The sequence below is a fragment of the Neopelma chrysocephalum genome, unplaced genomic scaffold (assembly GCF_003984885.1).
Source record: "Neopelma chrysocephalum unplaced genomic scaffold, ASM398488v2 Primary Assembly neopelma1_177, whole genome shotgun sequence".
Taxonomy (NCBI): domain Eukaryota; kingdom Metazoa; phylum Chordata; class Aves; order Passeriformes; family Pipridae; genus Neopelma; species Neopelma chrysocephalum.
In genome coordinates this window covers 313,838-334,030 of record NW_020897839.1, presented here as the reverse complement: position 1 = coordinate 334,030, position 20,193 = coordinate 313,838, and the positions used below count along the sequence as shown (strand labels likewise).

Here is a 20,193-nt window from a genome sequence, read left to right as displayed (position 1 = left end):
CTGTTTCAAAACTTTTTTAAAACGTATGGAAAGCATTTAGAAACTAAAAATCCTAATAAGATTCTCTTCCTTTGAGTCTCCAATCCCCCATGAACATCCTCAGCCTCTACTCCCCGTGCATCTCAGGACATGTCATCTGCTTCAGAGCACAAAATTCCATACTGGAAGCAAATCTTGTGCAGCTTCAAACATGACCAATATAATTCCTTTTTTTCCTCATTCCCCCTCCACCAAGTGTAAGTGAGGTGTGTCCTAAAGCTACAAATGCATCAGGAAATATAATTATCTAGTTCTGTTCACAGGTGTTGAGTGCAGCCACTTCCACAAAGAAGTTTTATTTCTGTCTAACAAAAGGAGTTGAAAGCCCATTCCTACCAAAAGCATCTCCTCAGAGCCTGCCTCTGAATACCTGAATGCTGCATTCTCAAATCTTTGGGGCATAGTGATCTTATGACACCAATGGCTAATTGCCACCCAGATGAAAGAATACAAGGTGACACTGTTCATTTCAGCACACCAAAAAATGCATTTGAGGAAAATTGGTGGGAAAAGGTACATCTTGAAACATGATGTGAGAAAATACTCTTCTCCTGGCAGCATTAGATAAATAATAATGAAAGTTGGATTACAAATTATTGCTACTGAAATAAATAAAAAGAAGGGTATGATATCTGTTTCAAAGGTCCAGGTGTTCTATAATTTTTCCCTACTTCAATTTATGTTAGCTGATGACCTAAACCAGTTTTAATGCTTGTAGTACATTGAGAAAGATTTCTGTGATACACAAAAAAACCCATTCCATGCAGACTCCAGCCATGTTCAGATCAGCAGGATTGGTCTTATTCCAGAACGTGTTTTCATTACTTATTCAGAAATCTGTTAAAATTTATGAACAAAATGTTTTATAGGACATCTACATTTGGAAAGTGTTTTTCCCTGAGTTCTCCAGCTTTTACACAACAGGTTCTTTTTACTGCACGGTTTTGTTTCATGGAATCTCAGACTGGTTGGGGTTGGAGGGGACCTTAAAGCTCATCCAGTCCCACCCCCTGTCATGGGCAGGGACACCTTCCACCAGACCAGGTTGCTCCAAGCCCCCTTCAACCTTTGCTAACTCAGTTTCCTGCTGTCTGTCTCTTTTATAGATGCCATCCATCATTTCACAACACACATATAAGTTATAAAGGGTTTTTTATAAAGATTTTGCACGAAACGAGGACCCTCCACACAACACACTGCATTGCACATCTGTTCTGTTTATTGTTTCCAGCCCAGGGAAGGAGAGATTTTAAAAGGTCCTGAAGAGGAAAGAAGGTGACAAACTGCCAATGAGAGCCAAAGGAGATAATCTTTTCAGAAGTTCCTTAAAAAAAACCAATCTTCAAGATGAGGAGACATTAAACTTCATAACAGGTTCATCACAAAACCAGCTCAGAACAGGAAAACAAATTGAAGATAAGAATCCCAAAGGAATCCTGGGCACAATGCCCTGTCCCTGGCTCAGCAGCTGCCAATCCTCACCCAGGTTACATTTCAGCACCGTTTTTAGCCATGAAAGGCAGAGCAGGGGTGGAACACCCAGGAACACCCAGGAATGTGTAAGCCTGGTTTGCAACTCTTGGCTCCGGAGGCTACAAAGCCAAGGTGTCAGTGCAGGTGGCCCTGCAAAGGCAGTGGGGTGGGTGTGGACAGCTCCTGTCCCTGTGTGCCCCAACACAGCACCTCTGCCAGCCCTCCACAGGCACAAACCAGTGAAAACATCAGGAGAACCTTCCCGAGCCTCCTCCCTGCTGAGCCCCCGGAGCTCCTGCAAAGCTTCCACGGCCCCGGGCTGTGGGGGCCGTTTGTCTGATTGGAATGAGTCTCCTGGGAGTGCATTTAATTTAAGTCCCTGAAGTTAACACCATTAGAAGATACATTTCCTTGATGATTAAAAATTAACCACACAAGTATTTCAAAGCTTTTGAAATAACTTCGGACTAATGAAGGACTAATTGCTTCACTACATGTCTTCATATAATAATGTATAAAAAATTGGTGCCAACTGTCTTATGTCAACTTCTGCATCAGTTAATTACATGTTTGCCATCAGTCATCCATCGTCACGTTTAAAGCATGAGAATATTCTTATAATTAGTTTTCTGGTTTAGAGCAAGAGACAGCTGAAGGAAGTATTAAAATGTGGTTGACTTTTTTTTTGTTACTAAGCTGACACAATCATTAACACCATCTTAGGAATCAACCCCAGGGCTGATTGGAGTTGTATCTCTGAGGTTTAAGCCACCATTAGAAAACTCTCAGGTTTAGCAGATCTAAGTCCACACATTTCTATTTGTTCCTTCTTATTTTTTGAAATATCACGAGCAACAACTGGTTATTTGTCAGGTTAATATCACTGGAATTTCTTGGGAGCAGAAATCCAGCACATGAAATTGGTAGCCAAACACCAACTCTATTTTCATGGAAATAAACACCAACCAGGACTGGGAAGGAGGCACCTTCATCATGTCCTTACTGATGGGGAAAAGTCCGAATGTCCCCAGTACAAGATCCAAATGTAGCAACTGCACAAATGTCATTGCAGACCTACACAGTACCAAGTAAACAGTGGTACTGAATTCCCTGAGTTTCTTGCACAAATTCTTAGCTTAAGTTTAAAAGCTGCTTTTTTTTGTTGTAGGGTTTTGGAGGGTATTTGCAGCATAAATATGTTGCAGTGTCTCTATCTCAGAAGCATCCCAAACTCAAATAAGCAATTTCAAGAAAAAAATGGTGTGTTGAGCTGCTGCTCTCTGGCTCCAAACTCAGGTTCCTGCTTCAGCAAGGCTGGAAGTCAAACCCAGCTGACACTGAACAGATACTGGAGAGACACAGAGAACACCAGGAGAACACCAAGGGCTGTTCAGGTACAGCTGAGGGATATGGCAAAGCAGCATCTCAGATTCTGAATTCCTTCCCAGCCTTCTAGAGAGTGAAATCCTTATAACAAAACAGAACAAAACACCCACAGAACAACAGAAAAATCACCATCACAATAAATGTATCGGCATATATAAAAATATAGATGTTTATCTATGGAGCCAAATGTATTTTTCTCAGAAATATTCTAAAATTGTAGTTCATTTCTACAAGGAGACAGTTAGGAACACAACTGGGGAGGGCGTGGGTTTGAGATTAATGGAAACTAGAAACTGGATCTCAAAAAACTCCTGACACAATTATTCATTTCTGTATTTTTAAACAAAACAGCCAGTTTGATTTTCAGTTCCCCAAAAGAGAGTATTGAACTAAGAGCTTGATTCCACACAGAAAGGGCAGTTCAATGGCAAAGCTGACCCAAGAGTTTTTCAGATCCATAGAACAAACACTTCTGCCTTTACTGTATTGAAATACAACATCCATGGCTCTCTGATTTCAGTTTGCACACGCCTGAACTAAGCCTAGAAAGTCACCTTTAAAAAAAAAACACCTTTAGGAAAGTATCCTTCCCCACCCCCAAACACCACATTGCACTCCCTGGAAGAGTTAAATCAAAGACAAAGGTCTTGTAAGGCACCAGGACCCCGGAGCCTCCAGGACCTCACTACAGGCAGGATTTCTGAGGCTCCTGCTCCCACACACTTGGCTGGAAGGAGAAGGGCCAGAGCACAAACCCCTCCTACAGCACAACCTAAACCTCCTCTCCAGGAGGATGGAGCAGCAGGACTGGAGCACAAGTGCTATGAGGAGAGGCTGAGGGAGCTGGGGGTGTTGAGGCTGGAGAAGAGGAGGCTCAGGGGAGACCTCCTGACTCTGCAACTCCCTGACAGGAGGGGGGAGCCAGGGGGGGGGTCGGGCTCTTCTCCCAGGAAGCAGCAGTAGGACAAGGGGGCTGGGTCTTCAGCTGTGCCAGGGGAGGTTTAGGTTGGATATTAGGAAGAAATGTTTTCCCGAGAGAGTGATCAGCCATTGGAATGGGCTGCCCAGGGAGGGGGTGGAGTCCTCGTCCCTGGAGGTGTTGAAGGTGAGACTGGATGTGGCATCAGTGCCATGGTCTGGGAACCACGGCGGGGTTGGATCAAGGGTTGGACTTGATGATCTCAGAGGTCTTTTCCAACTCAGTTGATTCTGTGATTCTGTGATTCTGTGACAAGTGTGACCTTGCCCTGAGCCCCAGCGATCCTTGCTGAGCTGCTCCTGTGGTTTGTCCCCCCCAGCAGGGCAGTGCAGCCCAGCCCTGCAGAGACACAGCTCAGTGAAACCCTTTCCCTGACAGCTGCACCCAAACCTTTGGGGATTTAAGTACGATGGTGCCTCACTTGAAAGAGTCACAGGGGCACCTCTCCCTTCAGAGGGGCTTTTTACCTCTTAAGAGCTTTTAGAGGCTGCTCCACAGGCTGCTCGGGAGTGGATCCTTTCCAGCTGCCACGTAATTACCTGGAATGAACTTGAAATGTGATGGACATGAAAAGGAATAACAGATTACATCTTATGCAGTCGCCAAAAGGGATGTGCACTCACAGAATCCTGTTGGCTTCGTGCTTCTCTTGCATATCTGATCCTGAATCTGAGAGTGCCCTGGCTGGGATACACCTGGAAGGACATCCCAGCCCGACTGACAGAACACCTGAGTGCACTGAGATCAGCTGTCACAGAGACAGGACATTCCCCAACCCTGCATGACAGCTGCTGCTCTCTGTGGTGTAGAGAGTCAATAACTACGATGATCCCAAGGGAGGCAGAAAACTGGAATCCTTTATTTGCACAAAACTGGTATTTTTATTGGTCTGAGGAACTACATATTCGTGGGGGGTTTGCATATTCATTCTATTACAACTGGGGGCTTCACAGAGATGAAGTAATAGGGGAAAACCCAGGTTAACAAATTTGGGGTCTTAACAATTACATCATAGTAAAAACCCATCTTATCTTAGGGGGATTACATGGGGGAAGGAGGTATCCAGGTTTGCGAATGCTCAGGATCCAGGGAACACAAAGGGAGAGGTAAAACACAATAAGTCTTCTGCACTGGCTTGATGAAATCAGGGCATGGTTTCTCTGGGCTTGGGCAGGACATTCCAAACCCGTGACATCAATGGATCCTTGTCTGGACTCTGGATGGAGGTTTTTACCCAATCTCTGTCAGCCCAAGGTTTTTGTTGAAACCTGGCAGTTTTCTTTTTCTCATATCTAAATTTTGGAATCCAACACTATGGCAATGACTTCAGCTTCTTAACCTGTGCAACAATGGGACCCTCATCCATGCCCACACACTCCCAACCATGAGAACTGATCAGGTGATAAATTTTAAGCAGAGCCTGTTCCACATTTTAATCTATCCCTATTTGAAACCAACAATTTTATTGCCATTTGTACATAAAGGAACCTGTGGGCACTGGTTTCATTAGATTACAAGACATTCTTTAGTCAGACATTACCTAATTTCACAGCCACCTGAAGCACACGAGCTGCTTAGATGCCATTTTTCTGCTGATGCTGAATTTGAAATTCTCCAAAAAGGCTGAAAAAAATCACCAGAGGTTGAGGGATTCCAGAATCAGGCAGGGGGGAAGCTGAACACATGACAACTTTAGACACTTGCATTCCTCAGTCCACTCTCTATCATTGTCTAACATGTATTTGTTGAAATAAGATGGTAACTCAGAAACCTAATAGAAAAAGCTGTTTAAAGTTCTCCTCTCATCCTTTCCTCAAGTTTTGAAAAAAATTCCTGGAAAAAAAGGCTTAAAAAATCATGAAGATGCTTTAAACACTAAACTTTGTCTCTATTTAGAGCTACAAATTATTCATTTTACCTTCAAAAGTGATGTATATTTACTGTGAGGGTGCAGCACATAAATCACTATAAAATATGCTTTTAGTTTGCAAGTTTGAAACTCAGTAATTTGTATTGCTTTCAGAAAAAATTTACCAATATTTGATAGCAGGGTCCCAAAGAAAATGCCATTTCAAAATATGTATGTAAAATAATTAGTTAATAATAAATTAAGGAGCTGAGGTGATTTTTGCCTTCTGTTTTGCTTCTGTCTTCCTTCTCACAACTGAGGTGAGCAGGTGTTCTTGGTTTGGGTAGCAAATACAAGTTTTCTAGGTGGGGGAACATAGATCAGGCCATATAAGCAAGTTCAGTAACCTCCACTTCAGAATCTACATTCCTGAAATCAAAGGCATTCATGTAAAGATAGATTTAGGGCTTCATATCATGATTATAAAACAATCCCACCCACTCACCCACCAAATTTCTTCGTAAAATAAGAATAAAATGTTTAAATATGAAATATAATGCATACCAAAAAGGATGTTTTCTCTGTCAGTATATACAATGTATAAAGAAGGGGCTTTGATCAGCTTGTATAACGTGTGAAAATTAACTACAGCAGACAATAGTATGCTGATGGATATTGTATGCACAAAGGAATCCAGTCAATAAGTTGTTCACATAATGTCACTATTTGTCATTTGTCTAGAAAGCATGAAACACCCTTGCTAATTGTTACCCAACAAAATACAAAACAAGAAGAGGAATCTGAGGAGTCCAAAACATCACAAGGTTTTTTACCATCATCTTCTCATTGCTGAAGGTTTGTTTTTGGGCAACATTCTTTCACTGTCCTTCTTTTGGGTCTGTTATGGAGAATGGGACAGTCTGGAATGGAATTTCAGAGAAAAGGCACTGGGGATGATTCTCTGTTGGAAGGAAGTATCTAAATATAAGACATTTCTTGGATATAACCTCCAGTGACTGATGTTGCAACACTGAAGTTGATGAGAGTTTTGGCATCTACATTTGTGAACCCAAGTCAGATGATCCTTCTTTCTCTCACTCTCTCTCTCTCTCTTCTTTTAGCATTCAAGTCAAAGAATTCATGCCAACAAGGACTGCCAAAAAAGTATGTTAACCAGTCCTGGCTCTACAGAGAGCCTTGGAAACTGTAGATATATTAATCACAGTGGGGTTTGTAAGCTCAGAATATACAGATGAGGGAGGGGAGAATAGTCAAATGGATGTCTTTGCTCACTGCTTGACAAGTTAAGAACCTCATGACACCAAAGCCAAAATTTCAGGGGTTAATCAGTCTTTATTAAAAGAAAAAAAGGCAACTTTAGCTCTCCTTTATAAAACTGAAGAGATGTTAATAGCTCATGCCATTAAGATGCAAAGTCAAATACAACAGATTTAAAACATAAAATAAAATGAAGTCACGTAAAATGTCCCTTGTGGCTTGGGCCAGCAGCAGATACAATGAAAGCTGAATTTCCCAGGGCTCCATGAGGATTTTAAGCTCTGTGTCACAGAATCATAGAATTAGCTGGGTTGGAAAAGACCTCTGAGATCATCAAGTCCAACCCTTGATCCAACCCCACCGTGCTTCCCAGACCATGGCACTGATGCCACATCCAGTCTCACCTTCAACACCTCCAGGGACGAGGACTCCACCCCCTCCCTGGGCAGCCCATTCCAATGCCTGATTACCTCTCTGTAAAGAATTTCTTCCTGATATCCAACCTAAACCTCCCCTGGCACAGCTCAAGACCCTGAGCCCTCTTGTCCTACTGCTGCTTCCTGGGAGCAGAGCCCAACCCCCCCCGGCTCCCCCCTCCTGTCAGGGAGTTGCAGAGAGTCAGGAGGTCTCCCCTGAGCCTCCTCTTCTCCAGCCTCAACACCCCCAGCTCCCTCAGCCTCTCCTCACAGCACTTGTGCTCCAGTCCCTTCCCCAGCCTTGTTGCTCTTCTCTGGACCTGCTCCAGCCCCTCCATGTCCTTCCTGAGCTGAGGGCCCAGAGTTGGACACAGCACTCCAGGGGTGGCCTCACCAGTGCTGAGTCCAGGGGCACAATCCCTGCCCTGCTCCTGCTGCCACACTCTTCCTGATCCAGGCCAGGATCCATTGGCCCTCTTGGCCACCTGGGCACACTCTGGCTCCTGTTCAGCTTCCTGTCCATCCACACTCCCAGCTCCCTTCCTGCCTGGCTGCTCTCCAGCCCCTCTGGCCCAGCCTGGAGCTGTCGGGGGTTGTTGTGGCCAAAGTGCAGGACCCGGCACTTGGCCTGGTTGAACCTCATCCCATTGGAATCAGCCCAACTGTCCAGCTTGTCCGGGTCCCTCTGCAGAGCCCTCCTGCTCTCTGCAGAGCCCTCACCTAATGCTGCTCAGAGCCAAGGCTGCAGGGTAGGGATGGGATGGTTCCCAGTGTCTCACAGGTTCATCCATCCACAACTGCTGCTCAGGGGAAAGCAAAGGTAGGAGTAGAATTAGAGGAAAAGCTTTTCCTATGTATCCTGTGCAATAAACCCTGTCAAACTGCCAGGCAGTATTTCCACCAGCAAAACTTACTCATGTTGCAGAGCCTTAGTCCATTTACTTCAATTTTACTCCTATTTATGAATGAAGAAAGAAACAAACATGCAGATGGAGATTGAATATATTAAGCTGGAAACATCCCCCAAAATAATGCCATTCACAGATTTGGGGAAAAAAATGAGAAAATCATTTAATGTTGTTGTGTAAGAGCAATGAGATGGAGTTGTGTCAAAATAGATCTAAGATGGATCATTCAACCTCCCTGCTTAAAAGTCCTAACAGTCAATACCAGAGTTGTTCCAACCTGCTTTGGTTTAATTAGTAAGTACTTCCAAGTGAACAGCACCAAACAGGTAACAGAATTTCATGTGCATTTCCTCTGAGAACTTTTCCAAAGATCTGGTTATTGCTAAAGAACAATTTGGTGTCTAGAGATCAATATAGACAACAAAATTAAAAATGATGACTAGGTAAAATATTGTGATTGAGTAAAACACAAATGCACACCATCCAGGTCATTTTATCCACACCAAAAAACCAGCAACCCCCTGAATAAACAAGCCTGCACTATATTATGTGTGCATTTACACATCTGACTCTATCTGCTGGCACAATTTTTAGGTTTTTTCCCCCAAAGAAATATCTGCTCCCTGATGTTCGGAATTATCATCTACAAGTGTTCAGTGTCAAGGTATGTAATGTCAAAAAGTTGCAAATATTAAATGATAATTTTCATGTCCTCCTATCAAAATTAAAATCTCATCAGTAAATGTACATTTGAATTTTATCAGCCCAGTCCTGGTATATCTGTGTCTGCAGATGAGAAAATACAGGCCAAATCCTTGTCCTACTGAATTCATGAAGGATTTTGGGGTTGGTTGCTGTGAAAACATGAATCTCTTTACTCCAGTGTTACTAATAGTCTTTGCATACACAAGTTGTAGCCTATATTCAAAATTACCAACTTCTCCAGTGCTCAGGACAGTTTGTTCAAGACAAGTGAACACACAGCCAGGAATTTTACCAACTTTTTCTTGATCCTCAGAGATGAGATGGGAATTATGGGAACAAGGTCACTTTTGTACCATGGGAACAAGGTCACTTTTGTACCATAATTTTGGGAACTGCAGGGCCCTGCAGTAGAGAAATAATCACAAGAACAGCACAAAGCTGCAGCTCTGCATTGTTCCCCTTTCCAGTAATTAAGCCTCATCCTTCCCCTTAATAAATAAATAATGAACTGCAGAAAACTTTAATATGGAATTAAAAGTAAAATGAACACAACCTTAAGGGACATTTCTGGATATATGTTTAATTTTACTGTGAGACCAAACAGGGATGGCACAAGGAGGACAGTCCCAGTTTATTTGACTAACAAATTATGCTTTTAGCAGGGAGGTAGATTTGCTTCCAGCAGAGACACATCTAAGAAAGTCCCCACGTGATGCAGTTGTTGCCCTCAGGTGCAATTCCTTAACCTTTATGAAGTGCAAAGTTTGAACCTGGGATTGTTATTCTGCAATTAAAATAATTGTAAAATAGCTATTGTACCGTGTGTGCACAAAGAAGCAACTCAAGGTTACAAGGGCAAGCTGAGATTTTTCTAATTTTTAACCTTTGAGACCCAACTTTTAAAAAACCTGTAAGGCTGCAAAGCAATTTTTTAACCTTGATATTAGGAAGATAAAAGGCTTTTCCTAATATGTATTTAGAGTCGGCAAAATACCTTTATTCAAGCTTATCTCCTACAAGTCTGATCAGAGACAAGGTGCTGTACATTATTTAAATGCCCCTGTATTCTGCAGATGGAGACCCCTGGTGGCCTAGTGGTTAGCGTGCAGGACTTTCACTGCTGCGACCACGGGTTCAAATCCCGGTCTCCTGGCCTGATGGAGGTCGTTAGCCCTGTGTGGCCATCCATCTATGAGAAGGACACTCTAAACAAACCTACGTCCTGAGGACCTCACTGCCATTGTCCAAGCTTGCTTGGCCCCAGCAGATGAACCTTAGGATTAAAGGGTGGGCTCAGTTCAGCGCAGGCTGTGTCTCACCTAAAAAATCCATTGCGCAGGCTGGAAAGGTAAAAGACCTTTCCCCAAATCTTCGCTCGCGAAGATGGGCCATTATCTTTATATTCTGCAGATAAATGCTGGCAAAAGGGAGCAGGTCACCCAGCTCCAAGTACCAGGTTTATTTTGAGATGAGTACTCTGGAGCACAGTGCCCAAAGGAAGCTGGGACAGATCCTATTAACAAGTGACAGACATTGGTGCAGTCCACCAGCTCCAAGAGTGGGAGTAGAAGGGCAGAGCCCCAGGGAGCTGCTGCTGGCAGGAGACACAGCCCTCACAGGATCCTGGAGGTTGGACAAGATCCCCAAGACCGTGGAGTCCAGCCTTTGTCCCATCCCCATCTTGTCACCCAGACCAGAGCACTGAGTGCCACGTTGTGGTGGTTTAGTCTGGGCCTTCCTTGGTGACCAGTTTGTAACCAAGGAAGTGCCCAGATTTACCCGGTATTCCCTACGATTTTTACGTAAGCCGGGGTATAAGAAGAAAGGAGGAGAGGCCTTCAGCCCTCTTTCCTTCCGGCGGCTTTGGAGATGCGGGTTTCCCTGCTGTTGAGTCTGTCGGGTTGGGGAGTGAGGCCTGCTGAGGCCTAGTGAGGCCTGGTGAGGCCTTGCCGACCTTGGGAGGCGGAGGCTGCCAGCAGTCGCTCCGGCGTGACTCTCCGTTGTCCCAAGGAGAGTAGTAAGATATTCTTTGCTAATTCTTTTAGTTGCTAGATCTTGGGCTGTTGATCATGTATATTTTATTTTGGTTTTGTTTTTTTTCCTTCCCCCTCCCCTTCCCCTTTTCCTTTTGAAATTGTACATATATTTCACCTGTATATAAATGCAATATAAGTGTAAATATATTTATATATATTGCTTTAGCTGCCTCTCTCTCGTTTCAGTTCTCTTGGGGTTTTTTTCTCTTCTCCCTTGGTTTTGGGGGGGGAGCTCTTGTGGTGAGGTTTGGAGACTTGGCAGGGAGCCAGCTTCAAACCATATCACACATCCAGTCACTCCTTGGACACCTCCAGAAAACAGGTCTGAAAATAGAGCCTTGGGTTTGGGCACCTACCATGACAGTGTATCCCTGCCTTCACCATCCGTGTATCCCTACCTTCCACAGTGCTCAGGCAACTTAAAATGGTAGATTCCAAACACCCTCACAAACAAAGTATTAGAAGTGAAATATCAATAACGTTTCCAAAAAAGCAATTGAGTGTCTTGGTTTATGGAGTGGAACCTCCTCATTAGTTAGAGAATCCTCTCACCACTGAGCGTGGGGCTCCATGGAAGTTTAGATGAAATCCAAGATACCTCGTTTCCAAACTTTGGTTTCCAGAACTTCTGCTTCTTAGAGGCATTTGAAACCCCCTAAAGGACTGAAAAGGAGATGCTTTGAGCTTGGCAAGAGACAACAATAATGAGGACAAACTTTGATTCCCACTCTGCAAACACGTGTGGGGACACACAATTACACAGGGAGCTTCTTCACCCACTGAATTCCCTCTCACAGGGACGGTTTAGGAATGGCAAGGGAGCTGCTGCTCGTGCTGCTGCACAGATGGGTGGGAGAAGGACACAGCAGACAATCCCATGCAGCAGCTGAATTAGGAGCTGAACAGAGCCAAGAAGAGGGGTTATGATGTTTAGTGTCTCCCAGTAGGGGAAAATAGCTGAATTTTAATTCTTGGGCTGGAAATAACTCAGTGCAGTTGAACTTTCAGTAGCAGTTCTACCAGACAGCTGCCAGGGCTCGGGCTTTCCTCACCACACACTCCTGTGTCCCTCACAGACAGCACAACCACACAGAGACCCAGGTTAGGGAATGACTTGGCAGAAAATAAACCCATCAGTGCCTTCCTGATCCCACTTCATGTACAACAGCACTAATCCCATTCCCAACAGCAGTGGAAGGGAGTGCCAGCATGAGGAAGAAGGGAGAACAGGGGCAAGGCTCTGAAGCCAGAACTTCCATCAGGAGTTATGTGTCCCAGTGGATTTAAGCTGTACCCCTGCTTAGCCCTGCGTGATTCTAAGCCAGGGGGCCAGAATGTCTCCTACCCAATCCCACTGCAGGGACATCCCACCTGCCTGGCACACCCCAGGCACAGCTCACGGGGGTGTGACTGTGTATCCCTTGGGAGAGGATGGAAGGCAAAGGCTTTCTGGCAGGATGCTGCAGGAACCTCCACCCTTCGGAGAGCGCTCCTCTTGCAGCAGCACTTTCATGAACAGAGCAAGATTCTGTTTTACAAAGGGCAAAAATTAAAAACATAACTGCAGCCTTGAGGTTAAATGACACACAAGCTGAGGAATGCTAAACAAAGCTGTGCTCTAATCAGTCCCTACACCACAAGCTCATAAAGGTCTGCTCATCCTGTCTGGAATTAACATATTTCAGTAATATTCCTTGAAGAATGTAACTATGATGGATGTTTTAAATAATGAGTCAGGTCCAAATTCCAGATGAAACTTTGCTTTCACCTGTGCTTTTAGACCTCACGTGGTTATATTCAAACCTGAACATCCCACAAGAGTCAGAAACAAAACACACCATTTCGGACAAAAGATGGTGAGGTGACCTTTCCCACCTATAGCTTAACACCAAGAGCTGGAGTTTTTCATAGAATTCTTTGAGAATATATGTATATATATCACTGCATAAACCATACAGGAGTTCAAAGTTTTAGAAATTGTCGTTTGACCATCCTACAGATGTGAAAGTTAAAGCAATTTCTTAATTCCCCGTCGGACATAATTTTTGTTATTTTTGGAAGTACCTTCTGTTTTGGCCATTCTAATCCTGGTTGGGGTGTCTGCTGGCAGCCCTTGAGCACATCACTCCAGGATTACAATCCTGGGATTTACAGCAGTGCAAACAAACAGCAAAGCAGGACCAGCAGCTGCTTTCCCTTCCCTCCCAATGCAAATGAGAGATAAGGTCTCAGCTCCTTCTCGATCCCACAACCCCAGGCAGTCTTTCCAAGGTGGAACTGCCTTCAGCTGGCACAAATCCCAGGCTCTTATTCTGGCTTTATGGGGCTTTTCACTGCTCCAGCTGTCAAACCAGTGACAGCTGAGGATGGCTTGTTGATGTGCAGTCTGGAAAAGGTTGAACAAGGCTGGGACCATCTGAGCTTGGTTTTACTTCTCATCCTGCTCTGAACTGTCACACTGGATGTGTTTCCTTCTAACACTTCAGGGTAGAGAGAACTCCACAGTGGGTCTGAGAGGTTCAAGATAAGTTCATTAAGCCACTTTGTTAATCATCTCCATGAATTGTGCTCTCATTTCTTATGAGGATTTGTGTAATAGATTTTATAAAACCTTAATGGAAATCTAATTAGAGCCAAAAGTCTTCGAAAGATTTCATTCTTTTTTTTTTTTCCTTCTTTTCCCTCCTCCTTTTTTTTCCCTTTTAATTATGTATTGTAGGAAGGGATAAAAAGGGGCAGCAAAAAAGAATACTCCAGAATAAGCTTCAAATTGTCAGCATTTTTCTTTCATATTCATGTGCATCCACAGCAGAAAAGTTAATAAAATTGTTGATGTTCCTCTGTCCTGATACTGCACTGCAGGAATAGCTACAGCAGGAGATACTTGGACAACAGTCCCAGCACCAGACTCACACAGCTCTTCTTCAAACAGGTCAGTATTCCACTAATGAACTCAATGAAGAAATAAAAATGTTACTTTTCAAAGCTGCATTTCGAGGATGTCACTGCACAGATCTCACTGACAGCACAGCCGAGATCAGTCCCATCTCAAAGACATCTTAGTCATTCCCCCTTTCCTCCAGCCAGAAATCCTGCACCAAGTTTTAGGGTGGATACCTTAACATGCAAACACAGACTGTGGCTCCCAAACTCATTGCTGTGGGATTCATATCATACAAGAAATGAAATTGTTTTTAGGGAGCTAATAAACCACTCATCAGGTGACTGCTCTGTCACCTAAACAGCCCAAAGATTATTTCAGTAGACATTTCATTAGGGAAGGTACAGTTCCATATTTTATTTCGCACACAGCCTCTTTTAGTGGCCAAATAGTGACAGGACAAGGGTTTTAAATGGCCAGAGGGCGGGGTTAGATGGGATAGTGGGAAGGCATTGTTCCCTGTGAGGGTGGTGATGCCCTGGCCCAGGTTGCCCAGAGAAGCTGTGGCTGCCCCTGGATCCCTGGAAGTGTCCAAGGCCAGGTTGGACGGGGCTTGGAGCAACCTGGGCTAGTGGAAGGTGTCCCTGCCCATGGCAGGGGGTGGCACTGGATGGGCTTCAAGGTCCCTTCCAACCCAAACCAGTCTGGGATTCTGTTTGAACAGGTGATCTGCTTGATGGAAAGACACAAAGCTACTGATGCTACCTTAAAAAAAAATAAAATCAGTGAAAAATTCAGTGTCTTTAAGACATGGATTTTGTAAAATGCCAGTATTTTGCAATTGATTTAAATATCATGAGCTCAATACATGATTCACCAATGCACATATGTATGGCAGGAAATACCATTACTTCAAATATTTGTGGGTTTCATGTAAATATGGAGAGGAAATGGCTTTTATATAACACAATTCTGTATGTCATCTTACTGAAAAATAGAAGCACAAAGGAATTATTTTTCAAATCTTACCTCTTTCACTTAATACCTTTGTTTCTAAACATGCAAACATGAAGAGTCTTTAAGAACACAAAGGGAGGTTTGAGCTTCTTTTTTTTTCCCCAGAAGTACATCCGTGTGACACGGGGATTTTTTGCTTGTTTTCTTCGGAATACTTTTTCCCCACCTCCCTGGAAAAGCCAGGTTTTCCAGTCAGTTTTAATGGTGAAGAAGCTAAGCTTGACTACTAATAGACTCTTCAACATATCCAAATATGCATGTAGAATACAAATACAGCCACTCTATTATTGCTTATTATTACATACGAGGATCTAGAGAGAAGAGCACTGGAAGTCTTTACCCCTCACCTAAACATTATGCAGGATGTCAAAGACCTTGAGGGACCGGAATAATTAAATCAATTTGTACTGTGATTCAACAGACACAAATGACAAATAGTCTTGGCTGAAAGGAACAAACAAATGCACCAGCAGGGAGCCAAATCCTGAGGTCTTTGTTCAGCCTTAATCTGGCAACTCCCACTGAGATCAAGTGACTTTGCTGGAGGAGGAGAGTTCCAGCTGAAGGAGGCCGTGAGGATTTCCTGAGAATAGATTCTGTACAGGAGCATCACAGAGACAGAGCTGGGTGTCAGAGTGGATAATACACCAAATACAAGTTAATAATACAACACTGTCACATAAAAAGTGGATGCTATTTAGGTCACTGCACTAAGCATGTAAAATAAGCACGATTATCCCAGTCCCATTAGATCTCAGCTGGAGTGCCTGTGTTTGGGAGCAGCGTGCTCAGGAGATGGACAGATCAGAGGGACCTCAGAGAAAAGCATCTAAGATGATAAAAGGTTTGGAAAATAAAACCTGTACTCTGAGAAAACACCACATGTTAAGAAAACTTTAGAAAGATTCTAAATGGAAAAAGTAAGGAAGTCACTGCAACAATGTTATCAAGGTTCAATGAGACAAAATTGTTTTCTAAAGTATTTCTAGCATAAAAAGTCACTCGTGCCATGCAGGAAAGCATGTAATACTTTCATCTACTGCCCAATACATATTCATCTACTGCCCAAACTTTTGCAGTTTGGTGGTAAAATTGTAAATTAAGACTATTACTTCGTGTTAATCTCCCCTGTCCCATCCAAGCCACCAATTCCACAGATTCAGCAATACAACATTTTTGGGGAAGTAATGCTCCTGAATATCAAGGGTAGTAGATTGGAGCCTACTAGCTTCAGTCCACTTTAAAATCAAATCACAGAATCATTTAACTTGGAAAACACCTTTGAGGTTATGAAGTCCAATAATTAACTCAGCACCACCAAGGCCACCACTAACCCAGGTCCCCAAGTGCCACATCTACATATCTTTAAGTCCCTCCAGGGATGGGGACTCCACTCCTGCCCTGGGAAGATGTGCTGGGGCTGGACAACCCTTTCCACGAAGAAATGTTTCCTGATATCCAACCTGACCCTCCCCTGGCACAGCCTGAGGTCTCTGAGGTTTCTTCTCCTCCTGTCCCTTGTTCCCTGGGAGCAGAGCCCGACTCCTGCCTCACTACCACCTTCTTCCAGGTTGTTGCAGAGCCAGAAGGTCCCCCCGAGCCTCCTCTTCTCCAGGCTGAGCCCCCCCAGCTCCCTCAGCCCCTCCTGCTGCTCCAGCCCCTTCCCCAGCTCCACTTCCTTTCTTTCTACCATGCTTCCCAGATCTTTAAGATTTGTAAAACCTCAGATGTTTAAAACCTCCTTTGAGCACGTTTTCAACCTCCAGAATGAACAGACCCGTTATGACAGAGTGCTGGAAAAACAGTCTTACATTTACCCTCAACACTTTAGGTGTATTTAACCCATCCAAAGGAGGGACTTGGTGCCTATTTGGATGGTCACTGTGCCACTGACCCGGCCCCATTCCAGCTCAGCACCCCAAATCCACCTCACAGCCGTGCCAGCACCGAGCCGCATCCCTGCTAATTAAAAACAGAAAAGCAGGAAGGAGAGACTAAACACAGACTAATTAGATCAGGAAGAGAATCCCACTGAGGTGTCAAGACTGTTCCCTGGACTTTCACAGATGGCTCTGCAGAGCTGCACTGCCCAGTGAAACAGTGGAAAGGCTCCTTTCCAGGAATAAAATGATGTGCAATAAGAAACCTTTCTAATAGGGTGAGAGGAAGCAAAGAGTATAGTGAATCCAAACAAAAATCACACTGGATTCAGGCACAGATTTTAAGAGTGAGGGCAAGCAAACTGGAGCAAACTACCAAGAGAGATGATTAGAAAACTTCAATACATGATTTCATTTTTTTCCCCTCGGGTAGAGTTGCAAACTCACATACGAGCGTCCTGCCAGGCTCAACACAGCAATAACTTACAGATGAAGTCATAAAAGAAGCCATAATAGATTTTCTGTATCCTTCTGGCCTTAATACTTACTAACCTAAATTAAAAATGTATTTGATGCTGTACTGCGGGTCTGGAAAATATAGTCTTTGTTACATTGACTCCAAGCACGGGGGAAGTGACATACTGCTTTTTAAGTGCCCTTTCAACTGAATACAGGAATACAACTTTGTGTGGGAGGAAAATTGAGAACACTGCAATATGCATGATAGGAATAAACAGCAGCTGCCTGCGCAGACACAAAGCCCACCACCAAATTCCAGGCCAGGATACCAGACTGCCCTTCCCTCCAAGGGATTTACTGTCTGTGTGTGGCAGAGTGAAATGAGGAGGTAAAGCAGGACACAGTGTTGGCACTGCACAAGAAAAACACTTATTTCCCCAGGTATGGATGAAAAATTGTATTATTTATATGGCAGTGGTGACACAGGAGGCATTGTGAGCATAACAGACTATTTCAGGATATGTGCAACCCGGCCAAAACTGAGCTGTGGCCATACTTTGCTACTCTACTGGAACTCGGGGCTGAAGTTTGTTCCACCTTTTCTCAGCATTTCAGAGAGTATTCTGTCTTTGTTTTGTGTAGACTTACATTGGCACCCCCAGGGCAATTGTAATTAGCTGTGCTAAATTAGTGTGTTGTAAGGTGGCTTTTCAGTCACCAAGCCAAGCAAGGGAGAGGCAGAGGGGCTGAGCCCTTCCCTCCCTCAATCCCTAAAAGCAGGATCCCGCTGTCCTGCCCGGGTTAAACCAGGGCTGCCACAGGGAGGGCACTGCAGCGAGAACAGAGTCCCAAAGCCTGGCCCCTCCTCGTTCCATAAGGCAGGGAAGTGCAGCTCTCCAGCTCTTGCCTCCAGCAGATGGTTGTGCTATGAAAAGAGCAGAACAAACGGGGTTGTTTCCTCAGCAGCCTTGTCTTTAACCCACGTTCACAAAAGTCAGGAAAGAACACTGAACTCTCCCCAAGGCCAGATCACTTCTCCCATATTAATCATTCACTTTACTCCTCGTTTCTATTTGTAGGTTCAATATTCAGAGGCAAAATAGTCTTATTCTGGTTTATCTTCTGTAGTAGTTTTGGGAAAGGATCCAAGTGTTTCTCTGGCAATATTTTGTATCCACAAAGGTACAACTCAGAGTATCTGCAGCTTGATTTATACCTACGGTGTGACAGGCTCAAAAACCCACAGCTTATGTTCCCAAGTGACTGAGTGACAGAATAAGACCAAGTTTTAAACTTGAAATCTGCACTCATAAAGGGAAATCTGTGTTTCAAACTTTCCCATAATCCTGTTCATCTGGTATTCAAGATTGGTATTAACTCCACTTTAAAATTAAAGCTGACCTAGGCCTCCTAGCTGTGATCAGTCCTGTACTACATGTCTTGGGAAACTATTTTCTCAATTTCAGCGAAGGACTACAGACCTTTCACCAAAAAACAGGTGTTCTGTGTTTTCTGGGGATGCAAATTAACAATTTCACAGTTCCTTTAACATTTCAAGTGCAAAACCAAAGGCTTGGGTCCAAGGAAATACACATTCCGTTATTTTATTTTTGCCACCAAATTAAAATATTACAGATTATTATCCCTAAACATCTTTCCTATAATAAGCAGAAGTATTCTAAACCAAGTCCTCTGATAAATTTTACAGAATCAAAAGAAAAATCTCAATTATTTTAGACAACTGTACAGTACATAACAGATATGTATGTACATATATATTAAACTATGCTACACATATATTAAACAAACACATTTGATTTAGCAGAATGTGGAATCAGACATTTCAGTTTTCCCTCAACAACACAGTAAGAAATATAACTTTAGAACATTATTAACTGTCAAAGGATAAAACCAAACCAACTAAACAAAAAACCCAGTCAAAATTATTTCCCTCCTAGGAAATAGGGCAAGATCCCTCACAGCTGCTATTCCTGGGTTTGTTAAAGTCTATTAAGAAAAATGAAACAGAAATCAATACTAAAAGGCCATTTTAAAAGTGAAAGGACAGGAATTTGCCTTAAAATTTCAAATGATGACTATTTCTTAAGGAGGAAAAAAAAGTGGCAACATTTCATTCCTTATATTTCTAATTTATTTACTGAGTGAAGACCCACAATACATATCCATGGGTTTTTTTAAGATTCTGAGATTCGTCTTAGATTTGTGTTGTCTTTTCTAGCAGCATACATTTCATTTTAAGAAACATCTTACCTGTGTGCATCCGTGTGCATGCAGGTACTACAGATAGTTCCTTATTCTGATTACATATTTTTCAGCCTTTTGCAAATCAGCAAAATATTCGTGCACAGAGGACCTGCAGAGATCCAAATCAAACAGAAATCTCAGTGAGAACACAGGAAAAGTTTGACTTGCATTTTCTTCAGTCAAAAAAAATATTAATATCTAAGAATACAAATGAGAATTATGTGTAGTTCTACGACAGTTTCACTGTGATTTCAGTAATTCAGCACTAGAAAGGCAAAGGGCCAACTAATCAACACTTCTGCTGCTTGCAACTATTCCCAGAAGTAACATCACATAATGTTACCAGTTGCTACTTGATTAAGTCATTCTGAAGAATCCCTGCTGGGACAGAGGCTGCCCATTATTCACAAGGTATTTCAGGTAGCATATGATGAATATTTCAGGAGCTTTTTTGTATATCACAAGTTTCCTGGAAAGTTCTGTTGACAAATTTTACATACTTCGTGGTATAAAATGTATACCACAAGCTTAGAAATATACACATTTAAAAAAAAAAGAGGAAAAAAAAGGAACAGGAAAAAGAAAAAGAAAAAGAAAAAGAAAAAGAAAAAGAAAAAGAAAA

At 43.1% G+C, this 20,193-nt stretch overlaps 1 long non-coding RNA gene across 3 annotated transcripts in view; it reads right to left on the bottom strand.

The window, feature by feature from the left end:
* LOC113976641 overlaps positions 1 to 20,193 on the bottom strand; it is a 93,674-nt gene that overhangs the window by 14,266 nt on the left and 59,215 nt on the right. For all 3 annotated transcript variants that reach the window (XR_003537133.1, XR_003537136.1, XR_003537134.1), the window contains one exon: positions 19,578 to 19,680. This is a non-coding gene — a long non-coding RNA (uncharacterized LOC113976641). The remainder of the gene's footprint in view (positions 1 to 19,577; positions 19,681 to 20,193) is intronic.